This window comes from Macaca mulatta, chromosome 17 (assembly GCF_049350105.2).
Source record: "Macaca mulatta isolate MMU2019108-1 chromosome 17, T2T-MMU8v2.0, whole genome shotgun sequence".
Taxonomy (NCBI): Eukaryota; Metazoa; Chordata; class Mammalia; order Primates; family Cercopithecidae; genus Macaca; species Macaca mulatta.
In genome coordinates, this window is record NC_133422.1 from 84,025,685 (window position 1) to 84,049,842 (window position 24,158).

General features: G+C 33.3%; 1 long non-coding RNA gene across 1 annotated transcript; it reads right to left on the reverse strand.

The window, feature by feature from the left end:
- Positions 1-1,179: 1,179 nt before the first annotated feature.
- On the reverse strand, positions 1,180-23,458 carry LOC106994339 (uncharacterized). The gene is made up of 5 exons (XR_001440894.3): positions 23,387-23,458; positions 6,785-6,810; positions 5,815-5,953; positions 4,511-4,567; positions 1,180-1,655 (listed from the first exon to the last, which is right to left on the reverse strand). It is a non-coding gene; the product is annotated as an uncharacterized LOC106994339 (long non-coding RNA).
- Between the last annotated feature and the right edge of the window lie 700 nt (positions 23,459-24,158).

Genomic DNA, 24,158 nt, shown 5'->3' on the forward strand with positions numbered 1-24,158 from the left:
ATGTCTATATGGCTAGCAATTCTTGCATAGACAATTCACTGGAGTTAACAAATGGTCAATGAAAAGTACTAGGTCTAAATTCAAAGTCAAGGGCTATCTGGTATCTTTATATCAGGTACCTTCATATTAGAGGGCAAAAAGTGACAGCATACATCTCCAACTGAGTTATATTAGTCAGATCCAAAAGAGCAAACATAGTTTTATCAATGAATATATTCCTTCTGATGCTAGAAACATGTTCGTTTGTTCCTGCACAAAATATGTATGTTATTGTGTAATATTGACATGGCCCTCAATAGCAAAATCAGAAATTGAGTTATGTACTCTATTACTACTCCTGAGGTAATATGTTGAGTATATCGAATTTACATTACCAAAAACAAAAGTTTAAATGTACTGTGGCTATTCTATTACTTAAACTCCCTTTTTCTCCGATCTATATTCAGGTAACTTTTTTATTATTTGTATCTACCTGTTTCGGTTAAATTTAATAAGAGTTCACAACTGAATACAGCACATAGTGCAGGTTAATCTTTCATTCAGCATTTGATAAAGTTAATAAAATAAACAGTTGCTATTACACTGCAAAGTTGATTACTAGGGAGTAATTAATTAACTACCAACACTCTTCAAAGGCCCACAAGAGAGGTGGCAAATTTGCAGATTTCTGAGTGCTTCAGCAATTCTTAGGTTCAAAGAGATATTAAAATGCTGCAACCCCTGATTTCATTTGGACTGTCCTTGGAAAGACTCCAACAAATTGAGTAAAAACCCTACCACAGGAAGTCAGACATATTCTATAGTCTGAGGAACAGAGTAACGTTTTTGCTGAATAGAGCACTTACTGCTTTTCATAAAAACATGATTCTCTAATATACATCTAATAATGCATAATCTATCAATCTATGCATAAGAAAGCTTTTCAAATTTTAGCATCCTACATGGTCTCTGCTGTGGGAGACAATAATGCACTTGTAAAATGGATGATGACATAAAGCCCTGTGCATATTTCAAATGAGACAAGAAGGTATTTATATAGTCGATGATGTTTGCTATTGCAATAATGGCATTATTTTTTCAATACCCCACTCAAGTACTATTGAGTATATGATTCCCTTGAAGCCTTTTCTTGTGTTATGAAGACTATTGCAGGACTTACTTTAACACTTACAATAATTGGAAATTATAAAGGAAACACATTCTGAAAGTTTTATTAAATAAACAGTACAAGCCACTCTATGTTGAAACCTATTTTTCCATAATTGGCACTGAATGAGTGATGTCATTGGTACATAATGTGCAAAGGAAGAATTTCATCTTGAGAATGAGTTGGTTTTCCTTTGATAGAATCCATATTGAATGTGATGCCATAAAATGAGTCATTCAGTGGGACCCGGACAAGTGCTCGTTCTAAAACAATTACGTTTTAGGATCGTTTAAAATGTGGACCTTCACAGCACATATACTTTTTTGCTCAAAAACTTCTGTATTAGTCTATAATTTAGGTAATTGTAACATTCCATGAAAGATGAGAGAATAAAATGAAACAAATTCAATACAACAAAAATGTGTAGGGAGAGGCTCTGCAAATCAGCTTCTGGCATCTTTCATCTTCAGGTAGTGCTCTTGATCTCAGCCAGAGGCCAAAAAGTGATCTTTAGGGAGTGTAGAGATATGAAGCAGAGTGAATAGTGTCCATTCAACCCTGCTTTATTACTTGACTAAGGTTGTGAATTTCAAATAACAAAGTACAAATTTTAAATGTTACTTTTTGATAAATTGTTTAAATGGCTATGTGGGTCAGGCGTGGTGACTCATTCCTGTAATGCCAGCAATTTGGGAGGCCGAGGCCGGCGGATCAACTGAGGTCAGGCATTCGAAACCAGCCTGGCCAACATCGTGAAACCCCGTCTCTACTAAAAATACACAAATTAGCAGGATGTGATGGCGGGCGCCTGTAATCCCAGCTACTCGGGAGGCTAAGACAGGAAAATCACTTGAACCCGGGAGGTAAAGGTTGCAGTGAGCCGAGATCGTGCCATTGCACTCCAGCCTGGGCCACAGAGCTAGACTCCATCTCAGAAAAAGAAAGAAAGAAAGAAAAAGTCTACGTGAAAGTGTGGGCCAGGTGCGGTGGCTCACGCCTGTAATCCCAGCACTTTGGGAGGCCGAGGCAGGTGGACTGCCTGAGGTCAGGAGTTCGAGACCAGCCTGGCCAATATGGCGAAACCCCTCTCTACTAAAAATACAAAAATTAGCCGGGTGTGGTGGTGGACACATGTAATCCCAGCTATCCAGGATGCTGAGGCAGGAGAACCACTGGAACCTGGGAGGCAGAGGCCGGCAGTGAGACTGTGCCACGGCACTCCAGCCTGGGTGACAGAGCAAGACGCCGTCTCAAAAACAAAAAGAAAAAGAAAAGAAAGAAAGAGTGTGCTAGTGTGTGTGTGTGTGTGTGTGTGTGTGTGTGTGTGGAAGTGGAGGTTTCTGTTCATTGGTACATCATACACAAACGTAAAGTTTTAGAACAATAATCATCTATATATTTGAAGTGAATTTGATAAGCATTTGTTACTGAAATGATTACTAAATATAATAGATGGTGTGACTGAGTTATATCCACAAATACATTTTCATTAGGGATTCATCAATTCATAAGAGATGAAAGATGTGTTGTGGAGTCAGTATTTGGTTCCACTTCCTGCCATCATATTTCTTGATTGTCCTGTTACAACACAATGCTTTTCAAAGAATTGTAGTTTTCATCTTTTAATATAGTTCCCTTTAGTTTTCCTAGTTAAGATTCTGTTGCCCTGTCTTTAATTTCATAAAAGTAAATGAACATTTCTGCTCTCTTAATAGATTAACTATTTTTATGCATAGTCTACTTCTGTAGTTTTTGTACTATTATTATCTAATAGGATCTACATCTTATGAAATTACTTTGTCTTTACCAACTCCATTTTGAGGGAATATATTTCGTTATATTTTAGTAAAACTATTTGTTTGAATATGATTTTTTCCTTCACATTATCTGTCAATCAACCCTATTTTATAACAGCTTTTTAGCTTTGCATCAAATTGCCTACTGGCTGCCAGGAAAATAATAAGCCTTACCAGAGGATTCAAAACTGACTAAGTTTAAGGTGAAAAAATGCACTGTATCCAAAAATGCACTGTGTCCTCAGATTCTGTATTTAGCTCTATAACTATTCTTTTTCCATTTTGCTCAGTTACTACTTTTCCTTCTTTTGTTCCTAGCTGTAAAATTTCCCCAAAGATTTGTGTCCCACCCTCTATCTCTTTCTCTTTTCTCCCTAATGTCAAGAGATCCAATATTTTCTAATTGTAGACATGCTAATGGTTAAAAACAATTTTGTGTATTTCATGCTCCCTGGGGGATAGGAGTGATATTATATTTGGGCATATAGAGTATTGATTCTTGTAACTGCATACAATCCACATTTAACATCTTCTATATCAAAATATATGCATAAATTAAATGAAATTAAATGAAATAATCCTCATTTGCTTGCACAATTTAGTTTTCAGATAAGTGAAATTAAACATCAAAGTCATATATTCTCTCAAGAGTTAAGTTACTTATTTGCATTACACAATTTTAACTACTATTAAGCTTATATAAAGTTTAAGAAATAAAAATGAACAAAAAAAGAGTTTAAAAATTAGTAAAACATTGAATGTTATAGAATTTCCTCATATATTTGAGCAAAAATTAGCATAAACATATTATGAAAGCATTACAGTTTTAGTGGTAATTTATAAATTTACAATTTTGCATGCTATCAAATTATAAAATTTCTCCATTAAGGCTTTGCTTAATGGTAAGTGAAAGAGAGAAACAGTTAAGCCAGGTATTACAAAAATAATTCGAGACGTTTAATTCATTCAAGTGTAGTGACTTTATCATTTTTAGAAAAATTTAACTTTAGTCTCTTGAAAAATAACTATCATCAACTGCTGTGTCATCATGGTACATTATGAAGTAAAGTAGAAATGGCCTTTCATTTTCTTGGGGCCAACTCCCAGACTTAAATGCTTCAGAAATTAGGATAAATGATAATTTTGAAGGGAGAAATTTTCCTATTGCAAAAGATGCATTCAAAGCTTTCTTATAGATATTACTTGCTTTGAAAACGAAGTGTCTGATGAGGCTTGTCTGTAATTAGAAAACATTAGATAAACTCTTCCCATTGTAGAAACATATTGGAACAACTATTTCACAGTAAATCAGGATTTCACCATCAAGTTATGTGATAAGCTCTTCTGTATTACTCAGTAAATCATGAAGTGTGACAATAAGGACACTCAATAAGCTCCTAAGAACTGCATAATAAATCATGAAATTTCACAGTAAGTTGCACAATAAGCTCCACTGTATTAGTCTCTAAATCATGGGCTTTCACAAAAAGTTATAAAAATAATTTCTTTCTTCTTTACCATGTCTACTATTATTATGGGGCATTCATCAGTTGAGGATAAAACTTACCAATAAATGGAAGTCTTTCACTTCCATGTGTTATTGAGAAAAATAGGTATAATTTGTCTGAAATAGAAGGAAAAGCTATTGAGTTTTATAAATATTGGTAAATAATAAAATTAATTCCAGCAACAATGTTAGCTTATAAGTGATATAGAATTCATTTATAGTAGATACTATATTTTAAAACGATTGAAAATTAGTTAATATTTACTTTTTATAACATAACATATATAAATATATTAAATATAATTATTGACAAGGGAAAGATGTAAGTATCTAAAATAGAGTGAGTAACCACAATGGTAGTTCATTTTTATTGTGTGTATATGTGAAGAGTGAGAAAGAGAGATGCTTATATGTAATAATCTAAAATGTTTGTTTAATCTTGATGATCAAAAAATGTAATTAAGCTTTTAATAAGTTGAAAATTTGCTGGAGACAATGGTATGTGCCGGAAGTCCCAGCTAATCAGGGGGCTGAGGTAAGAGGATAGCTTGAACCCAGGAGTTCCAACCAGTGAAACATAGTGAGACTTTATGTCTAATAAAAGTCAAAAATAATTCGAAAATTTATTTGAGAGATATGTCTTATGTGAAATAGAAGTTAAATAACCACTGAATTAGGATTCCATTGCTTAAATGATAGGTAACTAAATGTAATTAACTACGTTATTTAAATGTCAGTTCATTTTTAAAATTACCTTTAGAAAAATCTATTAATAATTTTTTCAAGAAAATATTTTGAGAAAATAACAAAAGTAAGCAAATTTAGCATAAACATGGGACTTCCCAACTAAATACTACTTAGGACTATTTTATCTTTGTAATGGAAAAAAAGCCAAAATATATTTTAAAAATTTTAAATGCAGGTAAGTTAAGAAAATAAGGTTTATACAAAAAGTAAGCTTTGTTCATAATTCTATACCTAGAATTAGAAAATCCTGTTACTCCAAATACGATAAGGCAGATATTCCTATAATGATGACAACTAGGATTCTATGTGAAGAATAGCAGGACAAGAAAGTTCTTACTGCAAATGTCAACATCACTGGGGAGAGAGTTCCGTGGAATTTAGGTCCTACTTTCCTGGGGAAAATTTAGGGAGGTTTTTTTTTTTTTTTTTTTTTTGGAGACGGAGTCTCGCTCTGTCGCCCAGGCAGGAGTGCAGTGGCCTGATCTCCGCTCACTGCAAGCTCCGCCTCCCGGGGGTCACGCCATTCTCCTGCCTCAACCTCCCGAGTAGCTGGGACAACAGGCGCCCATCACCACGCCCAGCTTATTTTTTGTATTTTTAGTAGAGATGGGTTTCACCATGTTAGCCAGGATGGTCTTGATATCCTGACCTCGTGATCCCCTCGTTTCGGCCTCCCAAAGTGCTGGGATTACAGGCATGAGCCACCGCACCCGGCTAGGGAGTATTATTTTTAAAGTAGTATTGAACTACTGTCCCCTTAAACAGAAACACACACATAAACACAGATATATTGTTGAGTTATCTTATGATACTCTACACAAATTCTTCTCCATGTTGATAAGCCACTGAAAATAGGAATTCTGAAGAAATTCAGACATTATCCAAGATGAATCACCCCTACCACATCCATTGCAAGCTAAAGTCTTTGATAAGAAGACATCCCAGATCTGAAAACATTTTACCCTGAGCCCAGTTATTGTTGAATAAAGTGAATTAACAATAGTTACTTTTTTTTCTTTCTTCCCTACATCAAATATTTAAGGTTTCTCATCTCTTTTTATTTTCCCTCTTTTGTTTTCCTTTAAATTGCTTGATGTTAAAAGAGCTCAATTTAGTGGGATCATGTAAGCCCCACAGAAGATTGAAATCGACTTTAATTATTTTAAATATCTCAATTTAAAAGCTTCTTTCAATAATTCTTAAATATTGTCAATTGACCCTGAGTTCGAGATAACTGTTTTTATGCAGATAATCGGCATAAATGGATTAATATTTCATCTCCAATTCTGCTCATTATATTAAAGGAAAGGCCAGTAACTACTTTTGACACCTATAATCTTTACATCTTTTGTTTTTTTAATTTAAAAAACAATCTGATTGTATCATAAAGATAAATATATAGTAGAGTTACATGGAACGATGACATCTTGTTTTCATTTACTGATACTGGATAAGTTTTTAAAACACAGAAATTTTAGGAATTCCCTGCTCAGAAATAAAGCAACACATTCTAAATTACAAATGAAAACACTGGTTGAATTTGTATGTAAAACTGTACATATGTAAGTTGAAATAAAATTCAGTTACCTTTAAAATTATATTTTCTAAAATCTCTAAGGAATATAGGAAAAACTAATATGAGCAGAATATAAACTTGTTATTAATCATTATTACAATGTTTGAAAAGCTTTGAAACATTTAAATAAAGCCCACTGCATATTCATCTAGTATTAATATACATAAACCATAAAATGCCTAAATCTTTAAGTCAACACAAAAACTCTAAGTAGATGCCTTATTAGTTCACATAGGTGATATTAAAATCTAGAAAGTAATCATTAAACTCAACATGAGTGGATGTCAAGAATATTAATGAAGAAAATGGCATAATTATTATTCTCAAAGTCCCACATGTAATATTTCTATTTTAGCAAAACTAGAAAAGATGTCAAAACTATAAGCTTAGAATTTTGAAAGATTTTTTTTTTTCAAAATGTGTGGAACATTGCAGCATTTAAAAAAAAATTAAACAAAGCGCCTTATTCAAAATAAATATTTTGTCATTTGCATTTAGTTTCAATATTTTATTCAGTATAATTAATCATTATAATTCAATCCATACACATCTGCTTCTAGCCAAGATAGATTAGCTCCATTTCCCCTAGGTGGTTTCTCTTACAAGTAGAAGACCCAGCACATAGCATAATAATATAGTCAAGAAGACTGAAAGTTTCAAAGAGGTAGGTAAACCTCATAAGGACATAGGAGCTTGAGGAATGACACAGTGTTGTATTCCCTAGGTTTTCTTTTTCTCTTCCATTTTTCCTACACAGAGCATCATAAAGGTCTCTGTCCTAGAACCAATAGGCATAAAACAAACAAACAAACAAAAAAGCTCCAAAAATAGTATGAGAAAAAAGCTCCATATTTCTATACTATGCACTGCTTTTTAGCCGACATGTAGGAAAATGGTGGCATCACCACAGGCCTTTTTTGGCAACACTGATCCAACTGTAGCCAAGCACCAACATAACAATCATACCCTATTCATGGTTTTCGTGCCAAGCATAAAGTAGATATTTAACCTCACCCAGTTGCTTGGCAGAAGGAGACAGGATGGCTTCTCCTACTGTGTAGGGCTGATCTTCTTGAGGAAGAAAATGGTGCTCCAACTTAATGCCAGGGTAGTGTCACTGGAATACAGTTAGTGATGTGATGAACGTCTGTAACAGGCCAAGTTAACCTTGCATACTGCCCAGAAAATCCAATGAACTGGGAACAGCAGGTATTGCACCAAAGCAGGTTTAATTAGCACAAGGCCAGCCAAGCAGATTAATGGGATATTTATCTCAAATCTTTCTCCTGGAAAGTTCAGAGGCTAGGACTTTAAATAATTATTTGGTGGGCAGGAAATGAAGAAATGGGTGCTGCTTATTGGTTGGAGATGAAATCATAGGAATGTCCAAATGGTCTTCATGTGCTGAGAGTTTCTAAGAGGGGGTTCCAAGACAGGTTGAGTCAGTTTCCTGGTATGAATCATGGGTCTAGAAAGAGTCAGTTGGTTTCCAGAATGCAAAAATGTGAAAAATACCTCAAATACCAATATTTAAGTTCTGACAACAGTATCATTTTCTATAGGAGAAATTGGGGAAGTTACAAATCCTGTGACCTCCATCTATGTGATTCTCAAGCAGTAAGTGATTACAGAAAGGCAAGATAGAGGACAATGACCAGTTATCTTTTTACTATGCCTACATTTTAGCAGAATTCAGGGCCCTCCCATAATCCTATTCTAGTGAACTTTCATTAGTCTTGCAAAGATGGTTTTGGTCCCTGAGCAAGAAGGTAGTTGGTTTTGGAAAGCGACTATCATCTTTGTTTTAAAATTAACAAAGGCATTTAGCTTGTGAGGTTAAAAGCAAGATGGAGTCAGTTAGATTAGATTTCTCTCACTGAGATAATTTTTGCAAAGGTGGTTTTACCTCCAGCCCCACTTTATAACAATGAGACCTAATAAAGCATTGCAAGCAAGGGCTAATTACCACTTCGCTGTACCCTTGCATATTGTTGGCAGGCACTAACAGTGAGCTGAAACTCATCTGGTTGGCATCATCAAGACTGAACTCAAGACTCAAGGCTATAGGATTGAGGGCCAGTCAGAACGCCACTTGTTTTCAACCCTGTAGTCAACTGATTGCAATCCTCTACCCCTACCTAGAGGGAGCTGATCCTCTACCCCTACCCAGCAACCAAAAAAGTAGAATAAGAAAATGGAAGATAGGTCTAGATGATACTTTAGTTTCATCAACCTCCTGTGGTGACAATGAAATCAGCAGAGAGCTGAACTTCTGCCTCTACCCTACTGCAAGAAATAAATGATCAACATAATGAAATAACAGGATCTAATTGATCTATGTAGAACACGTTAGCCAACAATTTTTTAGTGCTCATAAAACATTCATCAAAGATAGAAAATATTATATTCCATAAAACTATAACTAAATTTAAAGAAGTTAAAATTTTATAGCATTTTTTTCTGACCACAATGGAATCAAACTAGATTTCAAAAACACAGAAACCCTTGGAAATTTTCTAAAATATTAGAAATTCAATAATACATTTCTAAATAATGTATGGATCAAAGAGGTAGTCTCCAAGGAAATTTAATAATATACATAGGACTGAATGAAAATAATAATACAGCAAACCAAAATAACTGGGATGCAGTTAAAACAGTGCTGAGAGGAAAATGTATATCATTAAATGTTTACATTTTAAACCACAAAAGCTCTCAAATCAATCATCTAAGTTTCATCCTCAAGAAACTAGAAAGAAAAGAGCAAAATAAACTGGAAAAAGGAAAATAATAATGTTTGATCAGGAATCAGTGAAACTGAAAAAAAAAAATAAACCAGCAGAGGAACAAAAACACTGCTTCTCTCACATAAAATAAAATTTATAAAACTTTAGCAGGAACAGCAATAAAAAGAGAAGACATAATTTAACATGTCAAGTATGAAATAGAGATATCACTGTAGACACTGCATTTAATAAAAGGATAATAAGTGAATATGAGGAGTAACTTTACATGCATAATTTCAATTAACTCAGAAGAATGGATCAATTTCTTGAAAACTAAAATCTACCAAAACTTAGCCAAGATGTAATGAACAATGTAAACAGTTCTGTAACTATTGAAGCTGTTAAATTTGTAAGTAAAATCTGTTTAAAAAATGGCCAGAGTAAGATTATTTCACTGCTTAATTCTATCAAACAAATAAAGAATAATTAACTATGCTCCTTTTTTTATAGTTTATTGTAAGGGAACACTTCCGTACTATTTTGTAAAGTTACTGTGACTCTGATACCAAACCTAAACAAAGATGACATTTTTAAAAAGAAAAAAAAAACTGGAGAACAATGTCATCTGTAAACATAGATGATAAAACCATCAACAAAATATAGCAAATCTTACCCAGAAATGTGCAAAAAGCAGTATACCCCATGACCAAACGAACTTTATTCAAGTCATGCAAGACTTTTTTAACATTTGAAAACTGATGAAATCTTCATAAAATTGGCTGAAGAAAAGAATCAGAGTAATATTACCATTTTACACAGTACAAATTTCCACATCCATTCAGAATGACTTTTTGTTTAATTAGAAATAGAGGGAAACCTATTTGACTTGATGTAGTGCATCTACAGAACACCCACAGCTAACATTATACTTAATAGTGAAGGTCAAATGGTGTTTTTCTATGACTGGGAACAAGGCAAGGGCGCTTGCTTTTGCAACATTTCTTCAACATAATACTGGAAGATCATTCCACTGTAAGAAGGGAAAAAAGGAAAAAAAAACATGCATACAGATTGAAAGAAATAAAACTTTTTTTTCAGATGACATGATTGTCTATGTAGAAAATCCCAAGGGTGACACACGCGCACACACATACACACACTCTCACACACATGCACACACACAATCTCGTAGAATGAATACATGAGTTAAGTCATAGGATATAAGAGCAATTGTATAAAGATATATACAATTGATTAAAAAATACAGTTGCTACATAAATTGATATATGAATATAAATTAATTTTATTTCTATATGCTTACAACAAACAAGTGAAAATTGAAATTAAACGTGCAACATTATTTACTAGTGTTTCAAAGAAAGTAGTTAGCTCTATACTTAACCAAATATATATAGTATTTATAGGCTAAAAATTAAATTATAAAATCATGATGAAATAAACCAAAGCAGTCCTAAATAGATAAATATAGGGTATAAATGGGTAGGTAAACCAAAATAATTTATAGGTTCCTATATCTGTCCATCAAAATATCAGTGATGCTTTATAAAGCACAGAGAAGCTCATTCTAAAATTTACATGAAACAGCACAGAACAGAGGATAGCTAAAATTATCTTGAAAAAGAAGTGGTATCAATTGCTCTGTCAGATGTTAAGCCTTACTGTGAAAGTACAATTTGTAAAAGAAAGTGGTATTCATGAAGTAGAAGGCTCAGATCCATGAAACAGAAGCAAGAACCATGAGAACAGAGAATCCAGACAGAGTTTCAAAAAATTAGACCAACAGATTTTTGACAATAGTGTAAAAATGATCCAATGGAAGAAGGAGAAACTTTTCAGTACATAGTAGTGGAGTAATTGGATATCCATAAGTACAAAATCTTTTACAAAAGAACCTTTACCTAAAACTCACATATTTTATAAAAAATCAACTAAAACTAGAATCATGAGCCTAATTTAAAACGCAAATCTCAAAAACTTCTTAGAAAAAATAAAATAGTAAAGAAAACATCTATAGCTAAAACATAGGGCTAGGTGAAGAGTTCTTGGTCTTAACACTAAAAACACAATCCATAAAATAAAAATTGATAAACTGGACATCCACAAAATGAAAACTTGTTTTTTTCCTGTGAAAACTCATGTGAAGAGAAAGAAAATCTAAGCTATAGACTGAAAGAAAATATTTTCAATCCATATATCCAACAAACATATTTCATCTAAAATATATAACACACTCAAAACTCAACAGTATAAAACCAAATCGTCCAATTAGAAAATGGGCAATAGATGAAGAGACATTTTCCAAATAGTGCATACAGTTGATAATAAGCACATAAAAAAGATGTTCAACATCATTAACCATTAGGGAAAGGCAAATTAAAGCAATAGTGATATATCACTACACACTTAGAATGAGGAAAATCAAATAGGATTAACATCAAATGTTCATGAGCATATGAAGTAACCAGCTCGACCACGCTGACATTGCTAGCCAGAATGTTAAAACAGACCAGTCACCTGGAAAAGGTTGTGGCAGTTTCTTACATAACTAAACATTTGTTTATAATATATTCTAGGAATTGTACTCTGGGGCATTTAATTCAGAAAAATGAACACTTACATTCATAAAGCTTGAAAGTAAATATTTATAAGCACCTTTGTTCATAATAGCCAAAAACTGGAAATAATTCCAATATCCTTCAATACATGAATAGTTGAACAAACTGTGGTGTATCTTTACTATAAAATAATACTCAGTGATAAAAAGCAGTAAAAATGAGATAGCAATTTAGATAATGCTAAAATAATTATTCTGAGTGAAAATGCTAATCTCGAAAGGTTGCATACTGTACAATTGCATCTATATTACATTCATGGAATAATATAAATACAGAGATTCAGAGCAGGTTAGTTATTGCCAGGGATTAGGAAGCAGAGGTTAGAAGTGGCTAAGGTTACAAAAGGAGATCCTTATGATGCAGCTGTCCTGTATATTGACTGTGAGGGGGTGGTAAAACAAATCTGCAGATGGGACAAAATCGCATAGAACTAAGGTCACATACACACATATCCATGCACACACATGCAAGAATGCATGTAAATCTGGTGAAATCTGAATAAAATGGATGGATCAGGTCGATGTCAATTTTCTGGTTTTGATATACTGCCGCAATGCAAGAGGTTACCACTGTAGGAAACTGGGTGAAAGGTATATAGATTTTCTCTCGGTATTAGTTTTTCCAACTGAAGGGGAATCTATAATTATGTCAAAAATAAATAAATAAATAAATCCATCCAGTGGTGACACAAATGTAATGGATAATAAAATAATGTAATTTTTAATGTTTGATGGGATATTGCTTAATGCTAAGAAAATCATTTTTGTTTACCTACTTTTATGAAAACGATATGCTCTTGAGAAGAATTTCTCACATTCCTATGTCATCAGCTCATGTGAAAGGTAGCAAGTGATGCAAACTAATGTGTGAATTGCCATAAAACAATAACTGAAATATTTAAATCAAATAAAAATTTGTTACAACAAATAAGATTATTGGTAGGGAACTGATTTCAAAGATATTTTGCTTCTATTCCAGAGTGAAACTGCCCCTTAGAGCAGTGATTACATTGTAATAGTTTTCCTAGTCTTTATTATATAAATATTACATATTATATTAACATACATATTCTTATTTAGATAATTACTTAAAAATAAATTCAGTTTTCAATTACTGTAGGATAAGCTGGTGAAAATAGTCCCCTGTACATATTATGTGCCATGATTTTCAACCCTGCCTCTAAACCAATAACCTTAGTTTATTCTATATTTGAACATCATATTTCATTTATCTGCTGCATTTTTGTTCTCCAAAAAATTACTATTGTTCTATTTAGTGCTAATTTCACTTTTTTCTCTAAAATATTTTAGGGATTTATGTGTATTTAAAACCTTGTCATGATTATGTGAGGTGAATGACTTATAGTGTTATCTTTTCTTGAAAATCAATTTTATCTTCCTGTTCAGTGCATTTTATGTTTTCTTTCCTCTCATCCTAAAAGAAGTTCTGAAATGAAGCCAACTTATAATGAGATGTCCTCTGAAGTAATCAAATATTACACTGAGAGTCATCCATCACAGAAGGCCCACAAGTTTCTGTTACCTATATCCTTGGAAAATGTGAATTAAGTAATTACAAATAAAAAGTTGACAATATCATTTATGCTGTTTCATTGTGTTAACTTATATGGCTGGTTGGCAACTCTAAAGCTGCGCCAGAGACAGGGGAATGCTTATTTTGTGAATGAGTGACTCATAATTTGAGGTCAATATTGTGCTTCAAATACAAATGACATACCTAATGTGGAATGTAAGAGCAAAATCATATGTCCAGATTACGTATATTTCTGTTTTATTTTGGGTGAGGTCAGTTTGATCAATATACATAGCTGAGCTTTAAATATAGAATGGAATCAAGAAATTCGGTTTGGTAAAAAGAAGTTTTAAAGAGAACAAGATGTTCAATTCTACATTAATCATAGATTACATCAAAAGTCATTAAATGGCAATAGCTAAGACAGAAAAATATCTTAGCTAATTATTTGTTTTAAAGATATTCTATAATTTATATTTCATTACTCTTTTATTGTAAATTAGAAGGTAAAATATATGTTTCTGTGTGATGTGGGCATATGTGTGTAGAAGTCAACTGTGCTTTGTCAATAAAACACCACGTAGTAATTTTAAATAGGGTTTTCTTTCTGATGAGCTCTACAGTCATCACCATTATATGCAAAATATGAAAGTAGTAAATAATATAAAATAAACCATTATGCGTCTGGGCACGGTGGGTCATGCCTGTTATCCCAGCACTTTGGGATGCCAAGGTGGAAGAATCACTTGAGGTCAGGAGTTCGAGACCAGCCTGACCAACATGGTGAAGCCCATCTCTACTAAAAATACAAAAATTAGCCAGGTGTCATTGTGGGTACCTGTAAGCTGCTCGGGAGGCTGAGGGATGAGAATCACTTGAACCCAGGACACGGAGGTTGCCATAAGCCGAGATTGCGCCAATGCACTCCAGCCTGGGCGACAGAATGAGACCCTGTCTCAAAATAAATAAATAAACAACCAACCCATTATGCTTTCTTAAAGGGCACATAAAACATTTCTCTTAAAAGTTAAAATATACTGTAGTTATAATAAAAATTTGTTTGTCTTTTGTCCACATGTTTGTACCATGGTCCTCAAACCTTTCAGAATATAGCCCATGTATCTATTCTAAGATGAAAGAAAAAATTTTGTGAATGAATATTGGGTACAGAAAGTAATTATGCAGTTGGGGTTATCAGCCCAATTCAGTGAACCTACATATGAAATAACATAGGTAGCTCAAGTGACTTAAGAAACTTCCTTCCCACCAACAGTGTATAAGCATTTCCTTTCTTCTGCAGCCTCACCCGCATTTGTTGTTGTTCGACTTTGTAGTAATAGCCATTCTGACGGGTGTGAGATGGCATCTCATTGTGGTTTTAATTTGCATTTCTCTGATGATTAGTAATGGTGAGCATTTTTTGTATGTTTGTTGGCCATTTGTATGTCTTCTTTTGAGAATTATCTGTTCATAATTTTTGCCCATTTTTAATGGAGTTATTTGGTTTTTGCTTGCTGATTTAAGTTCCCTAGAGAGTCTAGGTATTAGGCCATTGTCAGAGGCATAGTTTGCAAATATCTTCTCTCATTCTGCAGGTTGTCTGTTTGCTCTATTAATCGTTTATTTTGCTGGGAAGGAGCTCTTAATTTAATTAGGTCCCGCTAGTCTAGTTTTGTTTTCACTGCAATTGCTTTTGGGGACTTAGCAAAAAAAACCTTTTGCCAAGCTTGATGTCGAGAAGAGTATTTCCTATTTTTGTCTTCCAGGATTTTTATAGTTTGAAGTCTTATGTTTAAAGCTTTAATACATTTTGAGTTAATTTTTATATATGGTGAAATGTAGGGGTCTGGCTTCAATCTTCTGCATATGGCTAGCCATCTATCCCAGCACCATTTTTTTTAATGAGGTGTCCTTTCTCCATTGCTTGTCTTTGTTGACCTTGTTGAAGATCAGATGATTGTAAGTGTATGGCTTTCTTTCAAAGTTTTCTATTTTGTTCCATTGGTCTATGGGTCTGTTTTTGTACCAGTACTGTGACAATTTGGTTAATTTAGCCTTATAATATAATTTGAAGACAGATTGTCTGATGCCTTCAGCTTTGCTCTTTCGCTTAGGATTACTTTGTTTGGGCTCTATTTTGTTTCTATATAAATTTTAGAATTTATTTTTTCTAATTCTGTGAAGAATGATGTTGGTAGTTCGATTGGAATAGCACTGAATTGATAAATTACTTTGTGCATTATGACCATTTAAAAAATATTGATTCTTCCAATCAATAGTGGAATGTTTTTCCATTTATTTGTATAATTTCTGATTTCTTTCAGCAGTGCGTTTCAGTTCTCCTTGTAGAGATCTTTCACCTCTTTTGTTAGATATATTTCTAGGTATTTCTCTTTTTTGTTATTGTAAGTGGGATTGTGTTCTTGGTTTCACTCAGTCTGGACATTGTTGGTGCATAGAAATGCTACTGATTTTTATACATTCATTTTATATCCTAAAACTTTATTAAAGTTGTTTATCAATTCTAGGAGTCTTTTGGCAGTCTTTAGGATTTTCTAGGTTTAGAATTATATCATCAATGAAGAAAGATAGTTTTACTTCTTTTTTTTTTTTTTTTCCTATTTTGGTGCCTTTTATTTATTTCTCTTGCCTGATTGCTCTGACTAGGACTTCTAGAACTACATTGAATAGGAGTTGTGAGCATGGGCATCCTTGTCTTGTTCCAGTTCTCAAAGGGGATAGTTCGAGCTTTCGCTCAGTCAGTATGATGTTGGCTGTAGGTTTGTCATAAATGGCTCCTATTATCTTGAGGCATATTTTCAATGCCCGGTCTTTTGAGAATTTTTATCATGCATCTTATCGAAAGCTTTCTCTGCATCTATTGAGATGATCTTATGGTTTCTATTTTTGATTCTGTTTATATGGTGAATCACATTTGTTGATTCCTGGATGTTGAACCAGCCTTGCATCTGAGGGACAAAACCTACTTGATCATGGTGTATGAACTTCTTGATATGCTGCTGGATTTGATTTGCTGGTGTTTTGTTGAGGATTTTTGCATCTATGTTCATTTGAAATATTGGTCTGAAGTTTTCTTTTTCTGTTGAGTCTCTGCCAGATTTTGGTAACAGGCTGATGCTGGCTATACAGAATGGATTAGGGAGGAGCTCATTCTGCTCAATTTTTAGATTAGTTTTAGTAGGATTGGTACCAGTTCTTCTTTGTGTGTCTGATAGCATTCAGCAGTGAATCCATCCTCCAGAACTCTTTTGCTTGACAAGTTCTTTATTAGTCATTCAACTTCAGAAGTTGCAGTCTGGAGATTTCTCAAAGAACTTCAAACAGGGCTAATGTTTAACCCAGCAATGACATTACTAGATATATACACCCCCCCCAAAAAATAAATCATGTTACCTAAAAGACACATGCATTTGTATGTTCATCACTGTGCTATTAACAATAGCAAAGACATAGAATTAACCCAAGTGCCCATCAATGGTAGGTCGGATAAAGAAAATGTGGTACATATAAACCATGGAATACTACACAGCCATAAAAAGAATAAAATTATGTCCTTTGCAGCAACATGGATAGAGCCATAATCCTAAGCAAATTAATACAGGACTACCCAACTAAATACCCTATGTTCTCATTTATAACTGAGAGCTAAGCATTCAGAACATATGGGCATAACTATAGAAACAATAGACACTGTGAATTACTAGAGGGTGGAGTGAGGGGAGTTGGATTTATGAACTACCTAGCAGGTACTAAGCTCACTACCAGGGTGACCAGATCTGTACTCCAAACCTTAGCATCATGCAGTATCCCCATGTAAACAATCTGTACATGTATGCCCTGTATCTAAAATAAAATTTGAATTTTTTTCAAAAAAGAAAATTCAAATGATTTACCTCCTCCAAAGAATTCCACCTTCAGCCAATTGTACCTCAATTTCTTTTCTTTTCTTTTTTTTTTTTTTTTTGGAGACAGAGTCTTGCTAGGTTGCCCAGGCTGGAGTGCAGTGGCGCCATCTTGGCTCACTGCAAGCTCCGCCCCCCAGGTTCCCGCCATTCTCCTGCCTCAGCCTCCCGAGTAGCTGGGACCACAGGCGCCCCGCCATCAGGCCCGGCCCATTTTTTGTATTTTTAGTAGAGACGGGGTTTCACCGTGTTAGCCAGGATGGTCTTGATTTCCTGACCTCGTGATCCGCCCGTCTCGGCCTCCCCAAGTGCAGGGATTACAGGCGTGAGTCACTGCGCCCGGCCGATTTTACCTCAATTTCACAGTGGAATTTATGTGTTTATTAAACTTAGGCACCTCCTTGGCTATATAAATCTTTCCAGTACAATGCAAATACCAGATTGTTAGCATACATTAAACAAATAAGGGCTCCTTGGGAATAGGCAGAACCCCTGGTTGTGGTAGGAAGATAAAGGGGCTCAAAGTTAATTCATGGGACTCCTTGTGTGCAGATAAGGGTCTAAGTGCTGATCAATGTCCTAAAACAAGAATGGCCCCATTTTTGAATAATAAAAAAATACAAATCTGTGTTCTGCTTGGTGTGCAAAAGAGCACGTTGATGCATTTTCTCATGCATTTGATCAGCCTAGACTTGGTCTGCAATCAAACTAATAAACTACTATTAAATGAATTCTGAAAATAATGCTGGAGAATATGTATAGTTTTATGTAGAAAAAGTAAATTAAGAAATTAATTCTTCTAATTTTTCTGTGAATTTTAAATTTATTTTCACTTAAAAATGAGACTGGCCAACTACCCTATGATTGGAATTTTAGGTAATTAATTTTACTAAAGGAAGGTAGATTGCACATAACAAGAACTGAATATTTATGATACAAATAAAATTATTTAAATATGTTATATTCACATATAACCCAGGAAATTTAAAACAAATATGAGTGTATGTTCTGATTGGTGTGCGAAAGGGCAAGTTGATGCATTTCCACACGCATTTGATCAGTTATTACCAATCTTTGAATAGACAGACTGAAGGGAGGTATTTTTTAAAAACCTTGTTAGATAAATTTGGTCTGTACACATATTTCACTAACAATGAAGTTCTTAAATTACACTGCCTTAATAATATATTATATAAATGAGAAATTAAAATAATACCCTCCAAACAGCATCTTTTGTAATGTTTGAATCAATAGGTTAAAGTAATATTATGCCAAAATTTAAACTAAGCATTTTAGATGGCCCCAAGGTACCAGTGTACCAACAAAAATTATCAGATTGGAAGATACTAGATTTGACCTCATACAGGCGTTTAAGAGATATCCTTAAAGAAGACTCCCGATAAATCACAAGGAACAGAAAGGATATTTCTGCTCGCCTCATTTCTAGGCTGACCTTTTGTGATTTTATAGCCACCCACGGTAACAATTTGCAGTCTTATATTCACCTTCCTTATGCTGAAAACATGTTTGTCCCCTTCATGTGTGTTAATGTGCCTGAAATCCCCAAATCGGATGGAAGCAAATGGGCACTTTCAATGTCACTTTTCATCTTGGGATAAGAGTTTATCACAGTCTTGTGGAAACATATGTTAACAGTTTACTTAAGTAGACACAATAATAAGCAGTTAAAGTGTTGTCTTTTTGGGGAATGGGAAAGACCAAGAAGTAGGTGATATAAAAATCGGATTGTTTGGTTTTCCTTTTCTCTCCCTCTTAGCTCCTAGAATGAATGCTCTTACAGCTCAGACGTCTCTTTTTTTAAGACAAATTTTGACTGTGCTGAGACCAGGGCTAATCAATTTTTGTATCCAAAGAAATATTTGTATTTATAAATCGATGCTGTAGGTTAAAGGCAGCTTTCTATAACTGTGGGTTAGCGCTCTTAAAGTGCTTATCCAAATTCCTATTCTACAAGAATGAGAATTTACATTTTATCTGTGTCTCCCAAGATTGCCACAATGGTGACCTCACTAGTGTCTAGTAATTTTATTTATTACTAAATTTAGCACATTAGAAACAGGAAATTTTGAACTTTTCTTTGAAGTTAGCAACTTTGTGACTTCCATTTGCTTAAGTATTCGTTACATGCTCTCATGCCTTCATCCCGTTTAATAAACTAATTCGTAAATTTTAAATTTCATGTCACTCTGTATAGCATGATAAAATCTCATGCTGTCCCTCCCTTTAGTCATCCTCATCCCATGCTCCTGTCAGAGGCATTTTATCATCTGACATCAACACAAGAAGGGTGAGTACAGTACAACAAGATATTTTGAGACAGAGACCACATTTACATAATTTTTTACAGCATATTGTTACAATTGTTATATTTTATTGTCAGTTATTGTTGTTAATCTCTTATTATGCCTGGTGTATTAGTTAAACTTTACTATAGGTATGCATGTGTAGGGGAATAATGGCATCTATAGGGTTTGGCACTATCCACAGTTTCAGACAGTCCTTAGGGGTCTTGGAGCACGTCACTCATGGATAAGGGCAGATTACTGCATATTATGCTACATGATTATTACTTAGAAGTAAATATTATATCGCATATATTTTTACTTGACTCTTTTAAATGTTCTATTGTGAAATAAGAATGTGGAAAACTGCATGGAATCAAACCATATAATTTAGCCAATAATTATGAAGCAAACATCCGAGTAAATACTATTTATGTCCAGAGCTTGCCTTCACCCGTCCTGTCAGTTATAACTCGTCCCTCCTCTCTTAAGCTAGTCACTATAATGGATATATTTTTCCTGTGTAGCTCACTTTTAAGCACATTTAACACCTGGAGAAGTGTGCTTTCAAATAATATATATAAATATGAATTGCAAATTAAACTGTAGCAAGCTATTATAAACTAAATTACTACTATCACATCTTTTTATAATCTAAGCAAATTATAGGGAAAAGTATTATTTATCCCAATTGAACCATGATGAAATTGAAATTGTTCTCCATAAAATATCATAATTTACAGAGTTGTAAATTTTAGAACCAGTTCTGACACCCAGTCTTCATGCCTCTTTCACTCATTTCTTTATTTTCCTGACAAAATAGAAAGACACTTAATGTTGTAAAAAGAAACTGCATTAAGAATACAAAAGCATTCTTGGTTCTCTTCCAAGGTCGGCTGTCATCTTTGCTTTGTGTGCTGGGTAAATCATTTAATTTTTTTTATATAGAAATAAATATAAAATTGAATGACAGACATCAAACTACCTCATAAATTAAGTGACTGTCAAAACTGTGACTTTTTTCTCTTAAACAGAAATTCTAGTCATGGGACAAAATAATTATTAAACATAATAATGATTATGGTGATAACTATCATTTATGAATTGCTTATTGTCAAGCATGCTAAGTACTGTATATACAGTTTATGATTTATCTTTATTGACTTAAAATCAAGAATGAAATCCAAATCCGCTCCATCTAGATTCCTCACTTTTATCAGTTCTCCCAAATCATTAGCTGTATATGTCTATAGCTGTTCTCTGTATTTATTCATCTATGTATCTAGCTACCTATACATGTGAATACACAAACCTGTACAATAAAATAGGAAAGACATTTTACAGTTTAATTTTTGATTAAGATAATTATATACATTGTATATGTGCCTATAAATGTGATTTTTAGTGTGAAAAAACATTCTAAATTATTTGTTAAATCAAATACTTGAACTATTTTAAAAGTTAATAATTGTTCAATATGTGAATACATTTAAGAACCAAAAGAAATGAAAACATTTTAACTTAAATGATGTGTCACTAAACCTATTTATTAAACTAATATCACATAATAGTTTTATAGTTGACAATCTCTTTAGAAAAGCATGTGATAACCAGTAATTTAGTCAAGATTTCAATAAAAAGCATATTCCTTTCATTAATATGTTTATAGAATGTCTAATATTGATAAGGATCATCTATGTAGAATTATATGTAAAAGGACTTATGTCTTATTTTACCAAAATAAAATACTGTTTCAAAGGTACTGTTATGATTTGGCTGTGTCTCCACCCAAATCTCATCTTGAATTGTAGTTCTCAGAATTCCCATGTGTTATGAGAAGGACCTGGTGAGAGAAACTTGAATCATGGGGGTGGTTTCACCCATACTGTTCTCATGGTAGTGAATAAGTATCATGAGAACTGATGGTTTTATAAGGGTTTTCCACTTTCACTGCTCTCTCATTCTGTCTTTGCCGGCTGCCATGTAAGACATGCCTTTCACCTTCCACCATGATTGTGAGGCCTCCCCAGAACCTGGAACTGTGAGTTCATTAAACCTCTTTTTCTTTATAAATTACACAGTCTCGAGTATGTCTTTATCAGCAGCATGAAAATGGACTAATACAAGTACTATTCAAAATCAGTAATTATTTCAATTACTTAATTGACTAAGTTAGCTGAATTTATGTGATATTTAAACAGCTTGATAGTTTTTATTTGAGCTAGTTTATCTGCTAGTATTTTTATGTTTTTATGTATTTCATCATAATTGTATATTTCTACTTTCTTCTTTTTCTTCCTGTCTCCCTTCCTTTCCTCTTTTACTCCCTCCCTTCCTTCATGTGGACAGAATATGGTGATCAAATTTAATTTCAATTTTAATTGATAATTGTTAAAGTTAGTTAAGATTCAATAATATTAAAGTAATTTAGCCCAGTGTTTACCAATATTGGGCTATGTAGCAGATAACTATGTTAGCAAATAAATCTGTGACATTAATTAGCTCTTAAAATAAATAAAATTTTAAGAAAGTCATTTCCTGAAAGAGTAATTCAAATTAGGAAAAAAATACAATATCTCTCTCCCTTACTTTTCTGCTATATTTGAACTTTCATTGCATTCTGCCTCATTCATAACTAGATAAAATGAATGTAATTAATTATTGCTAGCTTTATTATTAGAGAGTTAAATAGAAGAACTGATGGGGAAAAAATTAACAGCACACTGTACCACTATTTACTGTTTCATTCTTGGGATTTTGGGTAACTCATTATTTCTGAGTTTAAAACTTCCCAAGCCATTTTTCTAACAACTTTGGCCAGCAGGCTTGAGGTAGGTAACCTGCTTTAAATTGCTTTGCATAACTCATGAAGAAATATTCTCAATGCGTCCAATTGCATTGTGTATTTATAAGCTCTAGTGCTCTACCATGAACTTTGAATTAACACAACTATAGAAATGAGCTGATAATGCCTTTAATTTCTTAAACTATATCTGTCATTTCAAGACTTTCCCATCAGTGCTTTTAGAAAAAGATACAACGTCTCTGATTTTTATTCACATTTTCCTAGAATACGAACACAATATGCACTTATCTTTATTTTCAATGTCTCAATATTAAAAATTACAATATTTGACATTTGTATGCTACTTTAATTTTTACAATATGGCCAGAGTTTTCTAATATGTACTTTAAGGTGTTTCCAAGTTACAGGTCTACAAATTAACACGAACAAAAATATTCAACAATATTTCCCTGAAGAAACCATTTAATCATGGTAACGCAATCAAATCTGCTAACTCGCATAAGCCCGCATATTTATTATAACTATTTAATTTTAGAAATCAACAACCCTCATGAACATTAAAAGTGTCATCCACGCACTTTTAACAACTATATTTTAATGCCATAAGCATCAAGTGGTTAAAAGAAATCACCATAAGGTAGGTTTTATGAATTTTCAGTGGACTGTATGCTTCGTCAAATGCACACCTAAAACATATGTGACATTCTTTCTGTCCTACTACCACTCATATGAATAATCTTTTGTCAAATGAGTGGTGTCCCATCTTTCCAGATAGAAGCCACATTTTAAAGAAGAATCCTGGGCCATGGCTTCATTTTGCCTAGATTCAAATCCCCTGCATTTCTTATTGTATTCAAAACCTTACTAAGGCATATAGAAAGGAGGTTAAGTAGCTATAAGACATATCTGTCTCTTTGTATATTTTATCTAAATGTCTTTAATGCTCTCTATTATTCTAAAATCAGTTTTTATTTTAAAGTAAATATGTCAACAACTTCATGTTGTAATGTATGTATCTATGTAATCCTTGTGCACGTCTCCTTCAGCACATACATGACCATTTCTCTAGAGTACATACTGGTGGAACCATAAGCAAATAATTACGGGAAAAAAAGGAGCAAATGAATCTGGAGAGAATCTGGAAGGCAATGAATTCCATTCTTTTAAACTGAATTTTGAAAAACACCAAGAATAGACAATCATATGTAGAATTCTAATAAAAGACATTCAAACAGATGCATATATAGAATTCTAATAAAAATGTATTCAAATAGAGGCGTATGTAGAATTCTAATAAAAGTATATTCAAATAGAGGCATATGTAGAATTCTGTTTGTTTACTAATTGCAATTCTAACTATGTAGAAGAGAATATAATCGAGAGCTATAGTTTAGGGAAATATTAAGTGTTATTTTCATGGAGATGTAAAAAAGTAGACTGCTTTAAAAATATTTAGCA